At 37.5% G+C, this 26,310-nt stretch overlaps 1 protein-coding gene and 1 pseudogene across 2 annotated transcripts in view; both read left to right on the top strand.

Moving 5' to 3' along the window:
• NALF1 (NALCN channel auxiliary factor 1) overlaps positions 1-26,310 on the top strand; it is a 577,967-nt gene that overhangs the window by 103,312 nt on the left and 448,345 nt on the right. The gene's annotated exons all lie outside the window — the stretch shown is intronic.
• On the top strand, positions 289-1,249 carry LOC109447066 (chromatin target of PRMT1 protein-like; annotated as a pseudogene).

Consider the following 26,310-nt stretch of genomic DNA (forward strand, 5'->3'; position numbering starts at 1 on the left):
CTTCTTATGTTAAACAAGGTATGTGGAACTGCAAAGCAACCACTTGCACATAGTAAATGTGAAATAAAACTGAATTTTCTGTCTTATAAACAACAAAGTGCAGTTAAAATATTCTCATATGCTTCAGGTTACTTAACAGAAATAGCATGATCTCTTCCAATTGATAACTGGTTCACTTAAGAGGTTCCTCATTAGTAATCAGAACAGGGAAAGTAGGGGCAGCCATTGTGTTTGGACTCCAAGGGCAGTTGGTGGCAGCAGCTGCGACGGCACAGGTGAAAGGCAGGAAAGGACAGGCCGAGAGAGCAGGCAGGCCGGCTAACCAGCCAGCCAGCCAACAACAACCAGCTAACCTAGCATCCCACCGCTTACGCATGTAACCCACCGCCCACGAAGTTAACTCCAGCCCCTCCACGGTCAACTCAGGTTCTGCCGACGGCCCACCTGCCGCAGCTGAGGTGGCAGCTCCAGGAGGAGCACTGGCATCCCTTTCCTTCAGTTCTTGGGATTGAAAGATGGCAGCACAGTCGGCCCCGAAAGTTGTGCTGAAAAGCTCCACCAAGATGTCTCTAAATGAGCGCTTTACTAATGTGCTGAAGGACAAACAGCCCACACCAGTGAATATCCAAGCTTCGGTGCAGCAACAACAGCAGCTAGCCAGTGCCGGAAACAGAAGACTAGCCCAGCAGATGGAGGAGAGACCCTCTGTGCAGGCAGCATTAATATGTAAGCAGAGCTTACAGCAGCACCTGGGTAAGAGTAACATCCAGGCACCTTAGGCCAGCACCTAGGGCCCTGGCGGGGGAGCCATCGGAGGATGAGGCTTGCCCCTAATCCAGAGAGGCTGGCCCAGAGGAGGGCTAAGTGGGGGTCACTCCATGAGAACCCTACTTGTCACTCCAGGGTCAAAACCTATTGTGAGGTGGACTAGCCATAGTTCCCCAAATGGGCTTAAAAAGAGGTGATGTTTGTGATTGTGGAGGTCCTGGCAGAGGTGGTCTTGGGCATGGTGCTATGGGTGGTGGCAGAATCGGTGGTAGAGGTCGGGGTGTGATGGCTTGGGGAAGAGGGGGCTTTGGAGGCAGAGGCCGACATCGTGGACGAGGGAGAAGTACTCTTGCTTGCTCTGTACTGACCAAAGAACAGCTGGGCAATCAATTGGATGCATATTTGTTGAAAAACAAAAGGATACCTCGATGCCCAGTTGCATGCCTACACGGCCCAGGCAGATCCTGAAACCAATGACTGAAGCCTGTCTGCCCTGCTATGAGAGAAATTCTTGTTAAAGTGACCACGTCTTAAATAACCTTGAGATAAGAGATAAGAAGAAACCTGATTGATGCTGGAAGGACCTATCACCGTAGGCTATGGACTTACTTGCCTCCAGTTTGTACACTTGATGTGTTCTTTTACTTTTTTGATACAGCATTGTGTGAAACCCTGTTTTCCTCTGGGGGGAGATAAACAGGAAAGTATTTTATGAAACCTAACATCATTCTATGAAATGTACTGCTGATTGCATGCAGGAAATAAATCAATAATAATTAAATTTAGAATTAAATATTTACCTTAAGTTTTGTTTATTTTTTAATTTTAACTTCTTACAGTCTCAGTAGAAAGTCATATATACATTTTAACAATGTTTCATTAGAGTAAAAAAAATACAGAATTCTTCTTGAAGGAAAACTCTCTCTTGAAAAGTTACTTTTCAGAAGAGGGGACTATTACATGGCAGAATTTTCATTATCTATGTCTAACAAAAATGAAGGACGTAATAACTGTGGATTATAGAATATGGGCATATAAGACTCTCCACTAGTTCCCAAGACTGCCTTTCAAACTTTAGATTTACACTAGAGTTTGGCCATCTTGTAAAAGTATGAGCCCATTGGAAATATTTATTGAGTAAGCTAGGTGTTTGAGGCAATAGAAAAATAGAGTGGATAGAATTTGGAGCTGTAGTGGTTTAGATGGAGGTAAGTTGTGTGACCCTGAAGCTGGCTTTCTTTGAGATCAAAGTCCTGGTGAGATTCAGGCAGTTCAGGAAATTACTTTGCACAAAAATAGTTTATCCTCAACTTTTGAAAACATTCACAAGTAAAAGGTTTATTTAGTTTATTAAATAAAAATATTATTTATTTATCAAATCATTTGATTCAAGTGGCCTTGGAAAGTTTAAAAGGAGATTTCTTCACACTTGAGTAAGAACAAATTTAACCAATTTTCTTCTTCCCATCTGAGTTCACTGTAATTCACCAGAAAGATATAATAATTCTAGAATTGTATGCAGTTAACAAAAAAGACTAATGTGGTAAGAAAGCAAAATTGGTAGGCCTACAGAACTCTATCATAATGAGAGATTTCAACATATCTTTCTCAGTTAGTGATAATTTAAGGAAATAAAAAATAAGCAAAGAAAAGAAGTATGAAAACGACCCAATGCAAAGGTCTGATTTATTAAAACTTGTAGAGAAAATTAGAGAAAAAAAGACATATAATCTTTTTAATTACGTACTGTCTATTTTTAAAAATCATTTACAAAGTCAAACGTAAAGCAGGTATCAACGAATTTTCATAATTTTTCAAGAATTCATATCACACAATGATATAGTGGGCTTTCCTGGTGAAGAGTAAGGGCTCCTGAGCCACAGTGGCTGAGCTCAAATCCTGGGTTCTTCACTTACTAAAGACTTTGGGAAGATGTATGTATATTCTTTTCCTACCTCCATTTCCTCAACTACAAATAGAGACAATAATAATAGTACAGGTTTTATAGAGTTACTGTGAGTATTCAATAAATCAATATATGGAAAATACTTAGAAAAGTATCTGGAACATAGTAAGATGATCTAAAAATTGACTGTTTTTGAAATAATAGTTTTGTATAGTACAGGAGCATGTGGAAGGAAATAGTGTTTCAGAGCAAGGCAAGACCTCCCCAGTTATCTGGCTAGAATTGGGGTAGAGGGTGGAAGAGAATGTGTAAGATAAAGGGCACACGCAAGCTCGGTAAGCAGGAGGAGAGAGGGGTTGATAAAATGAGGATAAAAAATAAAAAAAGCAAGTCCCCTCTGTTTTGTGTTGAGTGTGTTGAATAACAGCAATGAATCTCAGACACTGGCTAAGGCATGTTATTGGCCCCGATTCTGTCCCTGACAGTTCCGGAAATGTCTTTACAAATCCTAGGTGGTAGTGCTTTGGGGATACGGGTATAAGCATCTCAGTACCACGCCCCCCCCCCCCCATCTTTGGCATGTCGTAGATTGTGAGCCTGAGCTTTATTCTGTGGTTGTAGATGTTCTTATGGATGCTCGAACACAGTACCAGCAATGGGCTTATATAGCGTGTACATTGTTGAATACAACCTGGCATTGTGTATTGTTAGGCAATTTTAATTTCATTGCTGATTTTCTGTGAAAGCCAAAATTGTGCCTTTGGATTTGGCTCTTGCTATATATGTTCACAAATGTTTTGATAGAAGGTAGAAGTCATGGTAGTCTTTTAGCTACATTTTTTTACAATAGAAATTGGTTCTGTGTCAAAATGATTGCAGAATGCCTGCGTGAAGAATAAAACATTTAATCTTCATTCATTCTGATTATTGATATATATATGAATGTTTGCTTGAAAGGCCCTATGTAAAGTACTATTACGCTGTATTCCTTTCCAGTTAACACTGAGAAGCTTCAAAATATTAGTGCATCTGCAGGAAGATGTAGAAAATAACTATTTAAGAATATAGTTTTGTTTGTTTGTTTTTTGTTTGTTTGTTTGTTTTTTTAGTAAAATTCCTAGGTAAGTGGAGAATAACTGCTACTTTGCAGTCATGGATGAATTAAAGAACAATCGATCTCAAAAAAATCTATGCAAAAAGGAAGCGCTAAACAGTGAAAAATCAAGTTCTGTAACAAAATGTTTCCTGTAATGTCTTGAAAGGAAACTTGACTTCTTTTTCCCCCAACAGAGTATCTATTTCCTTTAGACACAGATTGAGTCATCAATATTTATTAGGCACCGTGGGGTGAGCCCAGGATCTGAGTTATTGCTCTGCCTTGTTGGCTATAATAAATAATAAATATTGGTACTATATTTGAGAACAGGAATTCCCTGATTTGAGGGTTTTTTAATCAGAAAAATAGACATAGGTCACAATAAATATTTTATTTTTTTCTTAGTTATCTGTATGAAATTCACTTTGAAGTAAAAAGTAGGTGTTGGCTGAGGAGTAATAGCAGTTTAGGGAGGATTTTAGGACTTTGAGAGACTTTCACAATCATCTCTTCCAACAGTCTCATGAACGTTTATTGAAACTGAGTGCTGGAGAGTGTGAGCAGTTTGACTTATATCACCCAGCTAGTATGTGACAGAAGTGAGAGCAGATTTTTCTCCTGGTTCCTTAACTCTCAATCAAGTGCTCGTCCCGCTGCATCAGGAAAAACCTCACCTTTAGTTTGCTCTGTGATTTCCTATAGGTTGGAAATAGAATATTAGAAGTAACTTCTTGCTTCAGAAGCTATTTTAGAAATAATAAAACCATGGGTTATCTTGTTTCTATTTTATTGGAGTTTTTTGTTGCAGTGAAAAGTCAGTGTTGTCATCCCTTTCATTCTAGGTACTTCACGCTACAGACCTTTCCCGTCATGGATTGGAGTATTGGTAGTGGCATGTTTGTTAAGAGACTTATTGAAGTTGATAATGGTTCCAATTTACTCACTGCAGCTGATTATGAATATAAATGAAATAGAATGAAAAAACTGTGCAGCTGAGTCATTCATTCAGGAGTGTCTCGGGCCACCATGGGCCAGGCACTGTGAGAAGAATCAAACATAGATGTAAACAGATACTTCTTGCTAAATTCTTCTCAGCCTACAGTTTAACCTTAAGGTTTATGCTCTTAGAAACTTGAATTTGTCTTGATATTGAGAGTATAACCATGTTAAGAGACCATAAATCTCAAATGAGAATTTATTAAACTTCAGTAAAAATACCGCTTGCATAGAAAGTGGATTTCTCAAGTTGGCATGGCCAGCGCTTTGTGTTATTGTAGTCAGACCTACACATGACACCAAATTATAATCTCAAGGTTATTTTGAGATCATGGAAGCAGATGAAGCAGGATCAATTGCATGATTCACATGGACTGATGTGCTGGACGGTGCTATAGATCTGTCTTTCACCCTCCTTTATTTAGTAATTCATTCTAGGCTGATAAATGGCACCACTCTTATGATTGGTAAATTCTTTAGTTTGATATGTTAATATCCTTGGCTAAGTTTTGGCCATGGGAATATCATTTTTTAAAGACATTACTTATTATGCTTTAACAATAGCAACAATAACTGCCATCAATTAATTGAAGGCTTAATGGTCTCCAGGCACTCACTCTGCTGGACTTTAAATGCATTATCTGCTCCAAGCCTCAAGCCTATATGGCATGTCTTCTCTTTCTTACAAATAAAAAATGTTCTCGTCTCACTGGGCTGAAAGAGCCTGCGAGATCTTTCACTGGATTAAACCCACGTCTGTCTGACTGAAAGCCTTCTCTGCGTGCTGTGCTTTCTGTGCTTCATTTTTACAGTCACATCCTTGCCTTACAGCCAAACAGGCCTCGTCTAATACATACCTCTGTCTTTTCTTCTCCAGTCCCTCTGTTGTAACCTTAACTCTGGGCCTCATTGTTCGCTACCTGGACTACTGAACGAGCCTTGGATAAGGATTTCACAACTCCCTTTCCCAGTTCTAATCTATTTTACACAATTAAAAGATCCTAAGGCACATTCTGATCATGTCACTTACCTTTTAAAACAAAATCATTAAGTCTCCTCTTCATCTGTACAAAATAATCACAGTTCTTTGTCAAACATGTCCAACCCATGCTCCTAACTAAGCCCCTTCATGCAGCCTAGAGTGAGCCAAACAGCAACGCGCGCAGTATTCGCCTCAGGAATCTGCTTTAAGGCCTCCACATGGTTCTCGTTACTTTTACTCTGTTAGAATCGTCCTCAATTTCTTCATGCCTATATTCTAACCATCACTCTCAACCCAAATAAGGTTTAGCCTATAACATGGACTTGGTTCTCTCTCCCTCTCTCTCTTTTTTTTTTTGTTCTTTTCTTTTTTAAGGGCCATCTCAGCTGATTCTTCTAAGCATAGTACCTCCCGTGAGCTTACATAGCACTTGATCTGCACTTCCTTTATGGCCTCTATTACTTTTAATATTATACTAGAGTGATGAAAGTGTGCCCTTTCATACCAGAATGTAAGTCCCTTGTCCCAGAAGTCAAGGCTGAAATCAGGATTTGAGTACAAGTCATTTATTCTGGAGTTGATCTTAAGAAGCGCTTACAGGAGAATTGGAAGGATGAGACAGGGAAGGGAGGCTGTTGTTCATGCCCTGAGATACTGAGACTCCATCCTCTGGGAATCTGTAAGAAGTCGCCCGACCCTGCCAGGGACGAAAAAGCTGAGGCAGTTATATGCCAAGTTCCCTTTGGGGCGGGTTGAAGACCACACCCAGATGAAGTTAACTCCAGCTCTCCCAGCCTGGCCAGCTCAGGCTGAGCCGGTCAGGCAGCCAGAGAAAGCAAGCATGGTGTGCCTGGGACATGTGTATGCTGAGGAAAATGGGTGCGGGTAGGACTGACTGTGTCTGCCCTATGCCTGCGGGGCAAACTTGTGGATTTATCAGCACAGTTGACCCTTGAATAACAAGGGTTTGAACTGCATGGGTCCACATATATGCAGACTTTATTTTATTTTCCAAGAAATATCCCTGCTGTTTTCGATCCACAGTTTGGCGTCTGCAGAGGCACGGGGCCAACTGTATGCAATGATCTCTGCCATTATGTATAGTATATGGGACTTGAGTATCTGCGGATTTTAAACGATTCAAAGGAGGTGCTGGGACCAAGCTCCTGTGGATACTGAGGGACAACTTAAGTTTTGGGAGCGTCAAAAGTGATACACAATTTTCAACTGTGTGGGGCCTCAGCGCCCCTACCGCCTATGTTGTTCAAGGGTCAACTGTACCTAAAAATCAATTAAATGCAATTTACACTGATTTTTATGAAATTACGTAGCATCTATCATTGGGTTATTAATCACTAATAATCTTTCAGGTGCCTGTGTAAAGTATAATAAAATCAACACATGTAATTATAAAGCTAAACTTGTTTGTGTATTGGTTTCACCTACTTTCCCATAAGTCAAATTATTACTAACTTAGGTGAATCCTAGATATTAGTGAATGTGCTCACTTTGTCCACATGATTGTTTATAAATTGCCAACATTTGCATGTATCACCAGTCCACGAATGTTTTGGCCAATGAGTGGGATATTCTACCAGTATCTGCCCGTTTTCTTGGGGATAAGAGAAACACTATCACAGTGGGTCCTTCTCAACAAGTGATAAAGTACATGCTTCAGAATAAAGACCAAAGAAAGTAAACGATTTCTGTAGCTTAAAGGCGTGTGTGTGTGTGTGTGTGTGTGTGTGTGTGTGTGTGTGTGTGTGAAGGAAATGGAGAACATCTTCATTTATCATTAAATTCAAGGGCTAAAGTGACAATGTCCGTGATGTTCATTCATTCATTCAATGTACATTTAACGTGTTTCTGCTAGTATATGCCAGGCATGACACTGTTTCTCCTGTCTGATGTGGGCAGCATTTTGGTAGTTATAATACAACAAAATCACATTGATATTAAGATAATTCATTTGTCACAATATGTGTGGACTCATCAGAGGAGCATTTGACATAGAATTCCCAGATCTATAATATTATTCACATTAGGTTCTGGAATTCCACGAACTCTTAGGACTTTCTCTGCGTGTTGGTTTCCCAAATAGCAAATATGGCAAAGGATATTTTCTACCTGTTTCACAGGGAAACCTTAATAAATAGTAATTACATATTGGGAAATAATTTAACCTCTCCTAGAGGATACATTTGCAAAAGCATAAATTGATCAAGGAAATGATCAATTCATTATTAATTTAAGTATTGTTTTGTGGATAAAGTGAAGATATGAAAGAAGATAAATGCTTTCATTAATAAGAAACAGCTATTGAGCACCTATCTTAACTGCTTTTATACAGTTTTTTTGAGAGGCAATTTTATTGAATTCATATACCTAAAACTGTATACAGTAATTGAAAAATGCCTTAAGTAAATACCCTATATATATATATATATATAGACAGCTCCATATAGGTAGACATAGATATCTATGTCTATCTATAGCTATATATACACACACGTATATATGCATGAATATATATATATATATATATATATATATATATATATATATATGTATGTATATATGTATAAGAAGGCAGCCGTATTAAATGATGCCTATCAGCACATTTCTTAATCCTGAAGCGATACTACCTTCATTAAAAAAAAAGTGCTCTTGGTGTAGTTTTTGGTTCTTTAACTTAGCTGTGGGCAAACAAAATTTTGCCTACAGGTGTCCCTTAAGCAGTGTACACAGAGGTTATCCCTCTGTATATTTCCTTCCTGTTTACTAACCCTTTCTCACTGTGTGTAGACTCTGTGTGAGCAGTACTGATATCCCTCTTGTTCATGGATACGTCCACAATTCCTAGCACAGGGCCTGGGATCTAATAAGACACAAGATAGACAGTTTTAAGTGAATGAACAAATGAGTGAATGCCACCATGCTAAGAATTATGAACACTATAAAGAATGTACAGTTGACCCATGAACAATGCTGAGGTTAGGAGCACTGAGCTCTTTGCAGTCTAAAAACTGTGTATAATTTTGACTACTCCAAAACTTAAGTTGCTCCTTCATGTCCTTGGGGGGATTGGTTCTAAGACCCCATGGAAACCCAAATCTGAGGCTGAATAAGTCCCTTATAGAACAATGCATGCAGTCTGCCCTCTGCATACGTGGACTCCCAACCATGGATTGAAACCAGTACAGGTATTTATTGAAAAAGATCTGCATATAAGTGGACCCATGCAGTTCAAATCTGTGTTGTTCAAGGATCAACTGTATTTCTACATTAAATTGCCCAAATCAAGAATAATAACTTGAAATCTCCATCCTCTTATCTCCAAACAGAGAGGAGATATAATATTATCCACAGATATCTCACAGGTTGTGTCTATCCTGATTTTATTCTGTGTTTTTGTTTTTTTCATTTTTAACAGGATATTCTCATTCTGCATCTGTCATTTCCAATGGGAACGTGCATAGTTTTCTGTATTATTTTTTAACTGAAATTAATTTAAAAATATTTCTGGAATATTAACTGTGCAAAACATACAATAAGTCATACTGATTTAAATTCATTATAGAATTCAGTTCCTGTAGGTCCTAATAAATAACACAGTTTTCTTTGTACAATCAGTATGGCAGTAGTACAATAATACATTAGATATATATTTGTCACCATATGTTCCTGATGATTCAATGAGGTCAGTATCAGCAAGTGAATTTGTCCAATGCATGACTAGAAAACCCCTGCAGTCACATTTTTCAGCAAACCTGGTCTTTGATTATACAAGTTAACTTTAGTTTTCTCTTTGCAAATTGTACACAGTTCTTTTGAAAATGCATTAACTTCATTTTTAACTGCTTTTTTGCTTGCTTATTCTAAAGTTGTAGGGGAAAAGCTCTTAATAATCTAATGCTATTGAGCAAAGTGGTATTGCTATTTCTTTGTATATTCTTAAGTTACTAATTATTTGACCCAAGTCGACTGTTAGGAAGATGAAAAAGAGTTTGGGGACAAGGAATGGGGAAAAGCAGGGAGATTGGGTATAGTGTGGGCCTATGAGTAGAAATCATGTTGAAGCTCCCATAGTTACTGTGAAATTGCTCCAATGGAGGCTGTCCATCAAGGTCATAAGTCTATAGAATGTTTAAAAACCAATCAGAATAGAAAACAGTGACCTCTTATCCAGAGCAAACTCTCATATACGAGGTGGGATCACAAAATATGGTGAATGTTTAAATTGAAAAAAAAAATTATAGTAAAAGATATTTTGAAATATTCCCTCTTGCTTCTAACACACTTAACACATTGTTCTTTCCACTTTCTGAAGCAGTTGTAGAAGTCCTTTTTCATGAGTGTCTTTACCCTGTTTCCCCAAAAAGAAGACCTAGCCATGCAATCAGCTGCAATGCGTCTTTTGGCGCAAAAATTAATATAAGACCAGGTCTGATTAGCTTGGTCTTATTTTCGGGGAAACACAGTAGTTGCACTGTCATGGCCACCTTGATGTCCTGAATCGATTCAATACGTTTACCTTTGATGGTCATTTTAACTTTGGGGAAGAGCCAGAAGTCGCATGGTATCAGGTCCGATGAAAAAAGTGGATGAGGCCACACTATAATGGTTTTATTTGATAGAAATTGCTGTACCAGAAACAATGTGTGACATGGAGCCTTTCTGTTGTGATCACAAAATACGGTGAATGCTGCTCCCAGGTGCCATTCAGCAGAAAGGCATGGATCTTCAATATAGGAAGTGGTGCATCGAACCTTAATAACACTGTGTGACAAATTTCAACTTGTTTGGTGTAGACATTTGGGTGTGAGCTACGGTTGAGAGAATGTGTGTTTTAAACTGTGTTACCAATCACCCTCCATGATGACAACGCTCCATGTCACACATCCTTCTGGTATACGGCAATTTCTGTCAAACAAAAGCATTACAGTGTGTCCTCATCCACCTTATTCACTGGATCTGGCACCGTGTGACTTCTGGCTCTTTCCCAAAGTCAAAATGACTCAGGACATTGAGGCAGCCAGGGCGGCACAACTAAAGCCACTCACAAAAGAGGACTTCCAGAACTGCTTCAGAAAGTGGCAAGAATGATGGAATAAGTGTATTCAAAGTGAGGGGCTGCATTTTGAGGGGGATTAATGGCAATGTGTCTTTTACTGTAATAACTTTTTAATGTAAACATTTACTGTATTGTTTGATCACACCTTGTATAGAAATAAATATCAATTGGGGAACATTCTAGAAAGTATTATAGTATCTTCTCTGTGTGACTGGACATAAATAGAAAGAATGTAATATTGTCATTTGTAATTGAAAAATTAAAAATGGGGGAAAAGGTGAAGGGGAAATTGAGTTTCAAATTTTCAGGTATAAAACAAGTAAGTCAGGGGATGTAATGTACGGCATAAGGAATATAGTCAATAATATTGTGATAGCATAATACGGTGTCAGATGGTTGCTAGACTTATCATAGTGACCACTTCTTTAGGTATATAAATATTGAATAACTGTTTTGTACACCTGAAAGTAATATAGTATTGCATTTTAGCTACATTTTTAATACAAATCTTTTAAAAATGTACTATTAACATTTTTAATGATAGTTTTCAAAGATATCACCAAGTTGCTCCTAAGAACCAACACCTGAATAAGGCAGGTGATAAGTAGGTGGTCGTGTCTCACATTTTCATTTTGTTGCCTTTCCACAATAAAACAGTGCTCAGTGCAGACCTTTATTTTTAAATGTTTTAATGTTTTCCCTTAGTATCAAACTGACTGAGAACCATTTTTACTGCTTTTTGTATGCTTCTATTTATGACTATGAAGAAATTTTGTATTTTCCAAATGACTTCACCTGTTTTAGGATTCCTCCACCCAAATCATACATGGATGTATTTTGTATTCTTCAGAAAGACTATTCTGACTTCTACATTAAAAGAAGGAAATTGCTTTCATTAGGCAGTATATTCTACAGTACAATGAATCATTTGCAATATTTTTATAGGTAACTGATATCCTCATGAAAAATTCAAAAAGAAATCTACAAGTATAATTAGGAAACTTGTTCTACTCTAGTTCCTTCAGCTCCTCTGAAAATTATTTACACAGGAATGTACACTGAAACTAAATAGAACTTAGTGTTTTATTTTGACTCATTCCAAGAAGGTAGCAAATTTTTTTAGGAAAAAGAAAAATAATGATTATAATATAGAAACTGTAAGTTATTAATAAACATGGGAAAGAATCACCTTTCATTATCAAAGTTTTATAGATTTTAAAAATAGTGATCTTCCAATTTTCCCCATCAGTAGTTTGAAAAATCAGGTTTAAAATGAAAATATCTGATGCTATTTAGGATTCAGTGAATGGGAATTCTGCATTGCACTGGACTATTTAAAATAAGTTGGCTCAGTAAGCTTATAAATATGCATCACTTTTGACCTGGGAATTTCATTTATTGTTAGCTAAACAATAGATGTAACAACAACAACAACAACAAACTGCTGTGAAATGGTTTTAAGCAATCATTGCTAATAATCATGAAAACTGGAAATTGCATATTGGCTAATGAGGTTACTGATGCTTCTGTATGATACACTCTTATGCAGCTATTAGCAATTTGATTAGAAAGACAATAATAATGTTTTAATGTTTAGAATAAAGGGAGATCAGGGAAAAGTTGATGTGATTCTCAGTTGGCTTCCAAACTGGTTGAACAGAGAAAACATGAAGTTATAATTCATGGAAATAAGTGTAATTAGAAATGCAGAGCTGCTCCAATGGTTGGCAGGCCATTAGGGTTTCTTCACTGCCTGGGAGTCCCCTGCCAAGTTAGTCTAGGAAAAGTGACGTGGATATGGAGGAGTGGCTTTCATTGTGTTTTGTTTTAAATTTTGGATAAGGGTGTTGTTGGCCTCCACTCTGGCACTTCTGTCTTAGCTTCCGTTTTTCTCGTCTATTGGTGACTTTTCATACCTGAAATTAGCTACAGCTCTTTGATTCACTATGGCTTTTTTCATAACTTGTTAGCTAAAAGCAACAGCTTACATGACTAGAATTTATAGGCAGCAAGACTGAGCTGACAAAAAGAGACCGTTTAAAACCTGTAAAATTTGAATGGTGATCTAACATCCAAATTGAACTGTGGGAGTGCAAAATGTAACTTCGGGCTGCACTCTATACGTTACAGAACCAACAGTAGGTACATTTGAAAGAGATTCATAACTAAGCACAAAGGAACGAGTAGGTTTGCTGCTTATTTGTGTGGATTTATTCCTGCCTGTGAATTGTAGCATCTTATATTCAGGGAAACCCACTGACAGCAGCAGTAGCAAGGGTGTAATTAACCTGCGTGAACAATTCAACAAGTGAACTCCAACAAGGAAACATTACACAACCTAATAAATGCTGCTGCCACAGCTGCCACTACACTCTAATGAAGGTGTCCAAACTTCTTACCAACAGAGTGGAACTAGTTAGATACAGCTTATTAGATGTGTGTGTGCGTGTGTGTGTGTGTGTGTGTGTCTAAGAGAGAAAGAGAGAGAGAGAGAGAGAGAGAGAGAGAGAGAGAGAGACTTGGCGAGATTGTCAGAGAAGTCATAAAATACCATTCCATCGGGCTGTAAGTCACATCATATAACCAGTCAGCACATGGTTATTGTCAATATGTTGGGATTATCCCTTTCCTTAGGGTCTTCATAGTCTAATAGGTAACATAAGATTAACATAAAAATAACTTTGATGCAAGATAAAATAAGGTAAGCACCATGAGAGGGGCATACAAGTTAGAGTAGAGAAAGATCATCAGAAAGGGTTAGGGGTTCAAGAATGCCCAATTGTCATTGTTAGGCAAGATTATAGTAAATGCCTTATCTATTCCCTGCAATGATGCAACTTTCAGATTCTGGGGCTTGTGTTCCTACATTATCCTCACATCATGAATGGTTTGTGGTTAGGGGGATGCTGGAAGAAAAACCTTTTGACTACAAACTATTGATGTGAATTCAAATGTAGAAGGTTACAGCTGTTTGTATAATATCAAATGTTTTTACTAATGTGATTCGATATTTTATTTAAAAAAATGATTTTATGATCATGGCTTCTAAACGGGTCTGCTTGAAGCAGTGCGGGTCATTCATTTTTTTCTTTCCTCCTTTGACACTTACCCCTCACCCAACTTAATCTAAGAGTAAAGAAAAATTAAACATGTGTATTCAGATGTGGAATTTGGAGAGGCAATCTTTCTGGTTTCATATTATCTTCCTGGATGACGTGGCTAGTCAGCATTTTAAAGTCAGGAGAAAAGGCAAGCTGCCAAAATTCAAATATTGGCTGAAAACATTTGGCCATTCTCTGCAAATTATTTTATTCATCCAACCATGTCATATTCCTGATCACTTGGAATCTAGAAATGCCCATTACTTAGTCTGCCACAAAGACATATTGGCTTCAGCATGCTTTTATTGCATAGGTCTAGTTGTCATCTGTGGAGCTAAAATTTAATAAAACCAAAATATATGATTATCCTCTTTCTTGGGGACTCTGATGAGAATATTTAGTCTGGGTTCCTATTTTCCACCAGGGGTCCGTGCAACTGGATCAAGTCTTTATTAACGTTTCTGGGCATTCAGCCCAGCAGGTTCCCTGGTAGAAAATTGTTTTCACAATGTGAAGGCAGGCTCTCCAGTCTGCACCTGTCGTTTTTGCTCCCAGGACTGCTAGACTTCGATCCCATAGATACTCAGATAGGGTTTAGTTTACTAGTCAGCTACTGTTTCCCTTCCCCTATAGAGGGGGATTCAGGGCAACGTCTAAACTTTGGCCTCAAATGGTGCCTGGGGTGTAGTGGGGGAGGGGAAGCAGAGGGAAACTCATTTTGAAGGATCTAATGTAATATTATTTATGCAAATTACTAGCATACAGTGAGCGTACCATCAGTGGTAGTTCTCATGCATCATTAGTGATATGAGCACATTACATATTTATTTCATTCTTATAATATTCTTATGAGATAGCATTGCCATCTATATTACAAGTATGAGAAAACTGAGGCTCAGAGATCAGTGGCTTATCCAACTCACCTATCTATTGGCAGGAAGAGTTAAAAAAAACTACAGCTTCCTGGTTCTACAGCTGTTTCCATTAGGCTACAGATTTTACTATGCAACACAGCTTGAAAAAAATAGTAAGGAGAAGAATTTTATAAGACCACTGGTATTATGGCAGAAAAAAATTATATTTTCACCATCCTGTATCAACTTATGGCTCCTTCCTTAATTCCATCATGATGCTTTTAAGGCACAGGAAAGAGCCATGAGTTTTCTCTTGCCTCAAAGTGTGACATGATAGCTATTCCCTAATGATGAGCTTCCCCAAAATTACATTGCAAGAGTCACCAGTGTCTGGTACTACTATATGTACTAGCATAATTAAGTAACGTGGTGGCAAGACCAACCTCCTCTGTATGTATCTTCTGTTCTTTTGCCTTCCTCTTCTGTGAGGTAGATATGAACTGTATCCTAGGAACAATTTCTGATGTCATGTGATAGCTAAAGGTAATTATATAAATTAAGCTTTACTAATAACACTGGTGGCTTTTAATGTCATGCTATTTCTAGTTTTTTGTTTTGTTTTTGTCATTGATCTAGCTTCATTATGTAGATTTGGAATCAGTAAAAGCGCTTTCCTTGGTTTGAAGCTAATGCAAATATATCCCTATTTTAGGCTGATGCTAACACACCTTTGGTTTTTTAAAAGGGGTAGATCTAAGATGCATCACTGTCTGTTTATGTAATTTTGCTTCTTAAAGATGCATCTAGGTAAACTAAAATGTACGACTGTAAGCTGTTGAAATCTTCCATGTGACCAAAATCTGCCCCTGCCTGTAGAAATTCAACAAGAGGACAGAATGACTAAAATTTAAGCATTTTGAATAAACAGAAACCTTCAAAGTTGTTATATCTAAATTTACTCCCTTGAGTAAATTGGTGATACATGAGCATCTGCAGTGAAACATAGGTTTGTTCTGGGAAGTGGGTAATGACAAAGTGGTTTGTGACCTACTGCTGTAACCTCAACAACATACCCCGAGTCACTTAGGCTGGCAAGGACTAGACATCGATTTGATGGAAGAAATTGGCAGGCAGCATGAGTGACTAATGGATTAATATTCCAGGCATTTTTTAACGTAATAGAATAATTTATTAACCCACAGAAATGGCCAGTATTTCTAGATGATTTGAGTGAAGGTGCTTTTGATCCAAGAGTCCCTTTTCTTCTCCAGGGGGCTGCCTTCATGAATTTCCATGTTAATCTATTAATATAGCACCATGTATATTTCAAGCATGGTTCCCCCCTCGCCTTTCTCTGAACTCTAAAAATAACTTGGGGAAAACCAAGTTTCTACTGAATGGGTGAGCTATATACAAATTTGCATACACATTATTGGAGGAAGGAGGAAAGATGGGGGGATGACGCAGTGGTTAGACCCTGTTACATGTGTTATTCTATGTGTTCACATGCTTTCTGTAATAGATTTATATTATGTTGCATATCTATTTATCATCACAACAAAAGTAGGGAAAAGGTGAGGGAAAGCCTCAAGTGTCACTATCGAGAAAAGTAGGTTAGAATAAATAAATACCGGAGGCATAGATTCTCTCCTCTCTTCTCTAGTTCTATATAACACTTAAGAAAAACTACTTGCACTTTTACGCAGGATATATCCTAGCTACCTGTGTGAATAATCATGTGGGCATCTTCTGAGGAAATGGGAGGAGAGGAAACCTACCTACCACCCTTGCTCTCACACGGGTGAGAAGGAGGCAGGAATGTCAATTCTAAACCCAGTTTGGCATGGCTTCCTGTGAGGCTGGCCCAGCCATTGGATGGCTTGGCTTTTAGGTAGCTAATGCATCTTTTCAAGTGTCCACAGTGTTCGAAGCACTGCCAGCAAATGAAGAGCTCCCTGTGCGTACTGCACACAATACAGATATAAAATTTAGTGGAGTCGGAATCAGTACAGCCACCTATGTGTATACATATGTATGACATATATATGTTACATACATGGATGCCATGTGGATGCTGTTATATATGTGTGTATGTTTATAGTAGATACAGTACAGTTTATATACTACGGTGTTTAAATCAAGTGAAAAGAATCCAGAAAAGCTTCATGAGGAAGGATGAATGAAATGGCCCCCAGGGAGTTAAGAAAAAGTCAAGAATTGCTGGAACTGACAGAAGTAATATGTGAGAAGTTAACCTGCGACGAATAAGGCAGTTTAGGCAGCAGTGAATTCCTAATTCCTATTTTGCCTTGTTTGTTTTTTTCCATATATACAGATTCTTACAGTACCAAATAGCCCCGTGGAGAATTCTGTCGGACAAAGGAAGCAGGAGTGAGAAGCTTTTAGGAATTTTTAAATTTACTATAGCATAAATACATATGTAGCTCCTCAATCCTCAAGTACACTTTTCTCAACTATTACGCCCAGGCGTTAACATTTTATGGATTCACATTTGTCATAAAGGCTGTTATTGAGAGTGAGTCATGATATTGTTGTTGTATTAATTTAGGGATAAAATTTCCTGCAGTACGCAGGGATATAATTCAGTTAATCTCCTGTGAAGATACAGGATGCTTTCTCCATCTTTGTGCAAAGATTCCTTCCACAGTTTGTTTTTTGGAAAGCTAGTCAGGATACTAACTTCCTAAGAAAGACCTCGTTAAAGATAATATCATGAGACTCTCTAATAGTACTAATTTCTGTAATTTATACTGTAGGAATAGGTCTCGTGCTCTCCTAACATTTTTGGCACGCAGGTCGATTTCTCAGGTGAGCATCCATTAGCATACAGGTGGTATGTTATGCCCAGCACTTCAGCACTGGTCTGAGGCTGAAAACCCAGAGGTAATTTACAGTGTTTACGTGCTAAGGTGTCCCTAATTGTGCACAGACTCTGAAACGAAGCATCTCAGCGCATGTTAGCCTACAGAGGGGAATGATGCCTGGTTCCTGTAGTATCATCACTAGCATCTATTTTAGACTATATTACTCAATCACTGACTTATAATAAAATGTAAATACATTGTGGCAAGTCATTTCAAGAGGCTTACCTGATTTTTATGCAATATTATCATGTACCCCAAAATATGAAAGAAATATGACATTTTTTATTGAAAAATACATTGAAAATTATTTCCATATGACATTTAAAAAATTGTTTCTGAGCTATCATAGATTGGTACAAGGTAATACTAAATGTGTTTTTTTAAGAAAAGTATGTATTAGATTGCAGCACTGGGGATTATTAGAGACTCATTTTCAACTCCAGCCAATGGATTAATTCAATGAACACAGAAATACTGGGAAAACACTAAGTCAAAGTCCCAAGTTGAATTTATGTCATGACTACAGATAAAAAAAAAAAAAAAAATCCCACCAAACCAAAAACCAAAACCCAAAACAAAAAGCTCAGCAGCTAATGTCAGTCACAACAAAAATGAAAACAAATTTACAAACCAGAGTCCTGTTTAATTTTCATGTTATGGAAGATATGGGTCAGTTATTATACAGGAAAGTGTTGATTGAGTCTGAATCCCCCTGTGATGTGAAAATGTGTGAAAAGCGTTTGTGTATCAGCAACATTTTCGATAACTCATTTGTGCTGACTTCTGTGAAAATAAATCACTACTTAAAGCAAAATAATAATGAGAAGATTCTTGGCAGTAAGGCTGTATGTAGAAGTCTACTTTATGAATGTGCTCTCTCACTTTTCCTTGAATAGACAGGTGTTTGATCTTTCCTGCAGCAACTTTAGTAGTGGACTTGGAAAATAGATGATGTTATTGATAATCAATAGAAATGGCTTTTGTTATATTGACCAAGAGTGTTATTGATCGGGGAAATTTAATTTATTTTGACTACATTGCATGGAATAGACAGTCAATAAATTCTTGTGGTAGATTGAGTCAGTTCTTCTAGGCACATATCCCCCAAAGTCCACCGAGTATATATAACTAACTCTATGTGGCCAAAGGGAGCTGCGTGGTTCCAGTGACTCTGATTTATTTTAAACTCATATGTAAACTCGTCTGTAAAATTAAAAATACATGAACACTCAACATCTTAAGAATGTCATTATACATTATATTTTCACATATATATTTTTTTTCTCAGTTGCAATGTGTAATGTGTAACAAATAGCACCCATTAGGGATAAAGCCATCCCTATGGCATATGATAGGCCAGATAATGGCTTAGATCAGGGATTGACAAACTTTTTGGAAAAAGGGCAGGATAGTAAATGTTTTAGGCCATAGGGTTTGCAGGCAATGTATGGTCTCTATCACATATTTTTCTTTGTGTTTGTTTGTTTGTTTGTTTGTTTTTTAGCACACATTTTAAAAATGTACAAATTTTCTTACATCATTGCAATACAAACAGATGCATTTGGACATGGGGCTATAATTTGCCAGCTCATTCAAATTGAGTGTGTAGTTGGTGGCCTAAACAGCAAATGCCTTCTTTTCAAGGTTCTTTCTGAAACCCCTCAGCCTGTGGAATTCTTATGAGAAGTGCCCAAGACCCAGAATATTTTTCATGGAGAAATTTTGGAGCAGCCCAGAGAAAGTCATATAGAGACAGAGAAATAATGTATCCAATCATTTTCATCCTTTCAGATGACATTTTTACAGTATTATTTTAGTTTTTTTTTTCTTTCGGTGTATTATCACTTTTTTTCTCATGGCAAGCTGTGCCTATGTACCTCCTTTTATCAAAAGACACATTGATCTCAAGTCTGTGCCTCAAAACATGCCATTTCCTTTGCTATCATGGGCAGTCTCTCGTGTCTTGTTTTTCCCTTTTTGTCAATTTTCTTCTCTGCCATGCTGAAATTTTAGGAACAGTTTATACCATGTTGCAGGCATGAATCCCAAACTGGGAAAAACAAAAATCAAGAATTGAGAAAAGCATAAAACAACAAACATTGGAATAACAGCTCTTAGGAAAGAAAATTGACAGACAGAACTCTTTAGAAATTGGGGATACAAAATAGTCTTGGGTTTCTCCATAAAAAGAAATACATGAAACAAACCTCACATTTCATCTTTAATTTTCTGTAAGCATTTGCTTTGTAAGCAATAGTATGTCTTCGCGAATTAATTTGCAGCCATCTGTTCTCCAATGAAAAAAGAATCCCTTATTCTTCAACCTCAATTATTCAGCTTAAAATTTATCTTTGGATACATATTTATCAATGAAAATTCAAACAGACAGGTAAGACATATTGATAAATACAGCAATCTATAAGAGCATTTTGATTCTTTCTGAAGCACAATGAAAATGGGAGTTTCATAACAAAAGGAGAATCACAAGCCAGATGTGGATCCACTTTACATTAAAAAACCTTCTCTGAAGCCTGGTTGGATATTTGGAATTATTTAATGGATAATTTGATAAATCAAGCCACTAAACTAATCCTACTTAATGCTTAATTGCTTCACATGGACTTTTTGTCTTGAAATTAGACGACTGGCATTCTTTTCAGTTTCACTCTGCTGGCTTAACCAGCCTTCTTAGATCTTTGTTGGACTGATTTTTTTCTTCCTTCTCCCCAAGTCTATTCTGTTTGCACCTGAGCTACAATGGACCATTAAAAATTTTTTTTATATATATATCTATTGGGTTCTGTTGATTTTGAAGCTTGAATGTATTGACCCTCCCTGCATTTGGGGGCACTATATAATTAAAACGTGCATTTCTGGTAGATTGTGAAAAACCTCAACTTTTGGACAATTCATAGGAAATTAGCAATAAATATTATTATAAGTATTTTATATAATAAATATCAATAGAGTATATTAAATAGTATATATTTACATATAATTTAATATGTGTTCATAAAGTTTATTATTTAATGTATATAAACGATAGCCATGTATTATATATAGTATATATCATATACATTATTTTTAACATACTCTATGTAATACATATTTAACTATACTACTTGAAATTAGTAATAACTTATTAGGTACTCATTAGTTAATTTAAATTTTAAAACGTCGTGCGTTCAACTCCTGTGGTCCGTGTGTGTTCACAGTTGATAAGTGCGAGACTTAGTTTGCAAATCTTCCTGCTGTTTGCCAAAGACAATCCTCTAAAGTAGACATTGCATGTCTTTTGTGCCATTCTATTCTCGCTCGTTTCATCTGCATCTCTTTTTGAACTGTCAACTGGGTGTGATTTTACAAGAGTTGGGTGAAAAGGGTTACCATTTGGGTATTTCTATTCCAGTGAAGAATTCTTTTCACCATAGAAATTAAACAGACTGTGTCAATTCTGGACAGATAGACCTGCCCAGTTCTCCCATAGGTCATTGATAGAAGTGGCTATTAACTCCACCTCATGTACATGTCCTCACAATCAGAGATAAAGGACATCAGAAGCAATGTATTTCAGTTTTACCTGTGCAAAAAAGTAAGACTCCCATTAATTGAATAATTTCGTATTTCCCAAACAATAAAGACAGTTTTTAATATAAGTTGATTTTATGGAGGAGAGTTTAATTTGATACAAATGCAAGTGAGATTCAATTTTTGGCTGTGATTTTATTTTTAAGAAAATATATAAAACCATATGTGTGCCGTTCTGTTTTCTATCATTTAACCACACTGAATCAGGGCTTGTCTAATACAAATAAAATAAGACAAAGTCCTCCTCCCCACCCCAATTCACACAGGATGCTGGTAGCATGTAACTGTAGGAATTGAACCAATTTATTAAGTGTAAGGTAACTGCAACTTGATTATGTACATAATGGTCTAGCCAGCATTATAAGAGAGATTTTTGCTCTGCTTTGAATGTGTTACATCAAATTTTAATGTATTGATATGTTAAAAATCTTTAATTAATTGCCCCATTTCCCTAATGAGCAAAACACACATTATATCAGAAATATATTGACATTACACAACTTAAAATGATTTTTTAGGAGTGGGAGTAAATATGGTGGGAAGAGAAACACAATATAACTTTATATAGCATCTTTACCTGTATCTTCTATATTTAATGGATATTATCATTAAATTAAAACACTGATTAATGGAAATTTTTATTTTGCTTTGTTTTGTTTTTTTGGTTTTACATTTAATGAGTCAATGGTGTAAAGCTAAGCATTATAAGTCCTCACTTTAGAGCCCTAAGATTAGGTAGAAGAATATTGCTTTGAATGTTATACCACTAGAAATTTCACTCTCTGTTTGAAATCACATTTTGTAAGCCTATGGCTTCTGAACCTGACTAGCCCTACTTCTAACCTAAATATAGGAAACAGTTCCATAGTCTTCCAGTGTTTAGGGTAGCTAGTGGTTACCTTGTTCTCTACAAATTAGAAATGTCTTCTATAAGAATTTGGGGAAAGAGCACTTTGATAAAGACAATTGGAATAAGAAAGATTGTCCTAAATGACAAAATTTTAAGTCCAAAACATACTTATACTTTTTAATTAATTAATCAATTAAATAACTATTTCTGATACGTATATAAGCTGTAGGGAAGAGACAGTTGGAGAGGCGTTTCATGATGTGAATGAACAAAATGATTAAAGATGGATAGTTGAATTCAGAAATGCATTTCACAGGTGAAACTTCAGGCTTAGTAGCTGAAAGTGTCTTTCTTTTCTGGAAGTCTGAGAGCAGAAATGTGTTACAGGATTCAAAATGGCAGCAGGCACCATACTAAATAAATAGCAACATGAAGCTTTAGCTTTCAGATGTAATTTCCTTTTGTGTTTTCGTTAGGGATATTTCATTTTCAACTCATATCTGGTCTATAATGCTTACTGTCATATATAATCCCTAGAGAAATTTCTAGAGTTTTTCATTTGGAAACATTGAAAATGTACTTTTTGTTTCAATTATTCATTCAGCAACTCAAGGAAATGCATTTCCTGCCCTCATACATTTACATGTTTGGCCTATCTTTTATCGTGCAATTAAGACCCTGCAAGCTCAAAGGTTGAAAAACCCAATCTAATATGTGTTCTTACAATATTCCATGTAACTCTTTATTCTTATCACATAATTTATGTATGTATTGATGTGTGTGTGTGTGTGTGTATGCATGTATACATACACACAGAGTTCAATTAAGACAGATTGTGTCACTTGTATCTGTTACATATTAGGCATTCAATAATTATTTGCTGAATGAATGAAAGCACAGGATATTTAAAGAGTAATTCAAATCAAGTTTAAGAGATTACCATACTGAACTTGGCGGCTGAAGGGGAACAAAAAGAAAGTGAGACAGAAACTCATTAAGAGAGAACACTACTGTCGAATGTGTGGTACATGATGGATAAGAAGTAGTTGGATGCTAAGGTAATGAAGGATATGGTACTGGATTAGTTGGTAGGAGCTTTGATTTTAACGATGTCATTTGAGGTGTGTTCAAAGTGTTAAGTGCTCTTGCTATTACATGAAAGACCAAGAACAAACAGTACTCACTTCACAATTCAAAACGGGTTTTTCTGTAGATTTAAGTTGATATATCTTTAATCCCGCCACCAGGATATCATTTATTTTGATTTATACATGATCCACACTCAGGAAAGTTTCACAGAGGCCATTCGTTATTGGTTTCGTCGAGCAGGGGGGATGTTCTGGTTGTGCTCCCTGCAGCTGCCGACAAAACACCTTGCACATAGGAGATACACAGGATCTATTAAGTTTTCTGTTTCCATCTTTCAGAATGTCTCAGCTGTATTCTTTCCAACTTTGAGGTCATGTATAAGGAATTTAATATTTAATATATTTTAAGGGGTTATGAAAAATAAATTTTTTGAGCTAGTATACTAGACTCTGTGTTTTCAAGGTCTGGGGGATACCTAAACATCTAGCAACGGGAATTGCAGGACAAAAGATGTATGAGAAAGTCAGGGATCAAAAAAGCAACCAGGCCTTCTGGACTGAGACGTTCCTAAAGAAGTAACCCAGGAATCACATGTGTCATTTTACATTTATCATCTTCTTGGGTACCCAACAAGTTGGCTGAATATTATGAATGATTGCAATAATTAATCAGGTGTATTGTACAAGGAATTCCGGCTTTGAGTGTGAATTCTAACTAGATGGCTTGTAAGGTTCCTTAAAATATTGAAAACCTGCGATGAATACATGCATAGAAAATCCTAAATTCCATGTGATTATTATAATAGTCACCTTTAGGGTCTGCCCCAGGCATGTGCTTAGGGCATCCATGTACTATGTAGTAGTAGGGTTTTTCCAAGGGGGGAAGTGTGGACTAAAGTCCATCCCAATTTGTAACAATGTGACCTGATGGGGCTGAAGGCTTTAAATGCAGTATTTGAGATTGTTACAGCAACCCCGGAAGTGGCGTTTTATTACTTCCATTTTACAGATGAAAATAAGGGTCAGGGAGGTTAGGGGCCTAACCAGGTGTACGTGGCTAGATAAACCCAGGTTCGATCTCAGCTATGTCTGGATGCAAAGCCTCTCTGCCACACTCTGCTGCTAGAGCTATATGGGCAGACATTTTAAGAAGGGGAATAATCAGTGTTGTAAGGGGAACTGCTGGGAGGCTCCCCAGGAAATCACTCCTGAGTCAAATGGCGCTACTTCTGCCCCTTTGGTTCTGCAATACTGAAGTCAGGCAGCCAGAGCAAGAAGGGATGTGGCTGAGCTTCCTCCTAAATTCCTGTTACATGAACCATCAAATCATCAGGTTTCAGAGACTGTGTCTCCTTGTTTTCTTCAGTCTGGGCTCTCTGAATACAGAAAGGATGTGGGCACCACACTTCATTTTATGATAAGACCATGTAAGGAATTCTTTAATGTTCTTTCATTTCCTCTCCCCCTTTCTCTCTCCCTCTCTCCCTCCCTGACTCCTTCCTCCTTCCTTCCTCTCTGTTTAGCTCATGGTGTTCATATAATTCCACCAGAATATCTTTATTCCTGAATGCTTCAGTTTGACTTTATAATGGCCTTAAATTTCAAAGGTAGAAAAAAAAAAGCACTCAATGATGACTTCTTTAGTTTATCATTAGAGAGTGTGTGGATAAACAGAGCATGCCAAAAGCCTTGTGAATGCATATGTATCTCGAGAAAGTTGAAAAATATTCATCAAACGATGGTAGGAATATATATGAGAGATCCACAGTCACCACAACACTTCTCCTGCTGCGGTTCCCCACTCTCACAGGAGAGAAGGGTGGGGGGGCAGGGAGGTGGATATTATATATTCTGCTTGCCACTACTCAGCAGTAAGATTAGTATAATGAGAAGCAAACATGCAGATTGAGGCTATCCCCGGAGTTAGGTGTTTGGATTCTGCCGGAGAAGCAGTGTGCAGACATTGTGGGATCGCTCTGAAGTGGGAAATCCCTTACAGGCAGTGGAGGAGCCTACTGCAATTTCCTGCAGCATGGGGCCACGCAAGGAGGGACCAGGCCATGGTTTCTCCTGTATGTACGGAGAGAAAGACAGATGAGTTTGTACCACATGGGAAAGAGCTGTTTTCTGCAGGGGTTTTTGTTGTTGTTGTTGTTGTTTGTTGTTTGTTTGTTTGTTTTTTCAGGAACACATAGAACTTGAAATATTAAAACTGCCGTATTCGGAATGCAGTCTAGCATTGCAAATTAGGAAGTCGGTAGGTAGGGACTCAGCCTGCCTGCACTGCTTACTTCTCTCAGTGTGCAACAGTTTGTTTTCGCCGCACTGCCAAGGCCCCTCAGGGCCTCTGGGCTCACTGTGGAGGACCGTGTTTTCCTTACTCGTGGCTGCTGGTGAACAATGATGAGGGGCCAGCTCACTTGTCCAGAGAGCAGGCATAAGTCCAAGTATCGGCAAAGTCACCTTCATTGTCCACTGTGTCTCCTAAGAAGCTACTTCGTTCTCATAGAGGTTAACTTGATTCCCTACGGTTTGGTGTGTGATAGCCAGAACTTTTATGATCCTGTCTTTGATGCTTACTCCAGATATGAAAGTTATGATTTTTTTTTATATGTTCTTTTCTATACGTTGAAATCCAATGACAAACTGCGTCAGAGTAAATAATGCAGTTCTCAGATTCCAAGGTAACATCCACATGATACGCACGGATCAAGCGCCCGCAAGGAGCAGTGATATTTATACGGATACAAATGGATTTAGATAACAGTGTCTCCTGTTATCTCAGGGTTCAGTTCAGATTGGACTATACACAGATGTCGCTGGGTTATTCTCCCTGTATGGGGTGGGGAAGCATATATGCAATCTTTGCTGTAAACAGATGTGTTTCAACCTGTGTTTACCCAGAAGGTGGGAGGAATCAGATCCCCCTCCCCCCCAGCTCAGCATGATTTTGCTCTAAAGTGATCCGTCATTAAAAGGACATGGATTAGAACTGCAATGCAGGCAGATGGGGAATGCTTGGGAAAACAGCAAACTCTCCCTGGTTCCCCAGCCAAATTTCTTCCCTCATTTGATTTGGCTAATTTGTTGCAGCAGTCTTGTAGGTGGTCAAATGCAGGACA

This window comes from Rhinolophus sinicus, chromosome 16 (assembly GCF_057876585.1).
Source record: "Rhinolophus sinicus isolate RSI-liver-muscle chromosome 16, RSI-T2T, whole genome shotgun sequence".
Classification (NCBI taxonomy): Eukaryota; Metazoa; Chordata; class Mammalia; order Chiroptera; family Rhinolophidae; genus Rhinolophus; species Rhinolophus sinicus.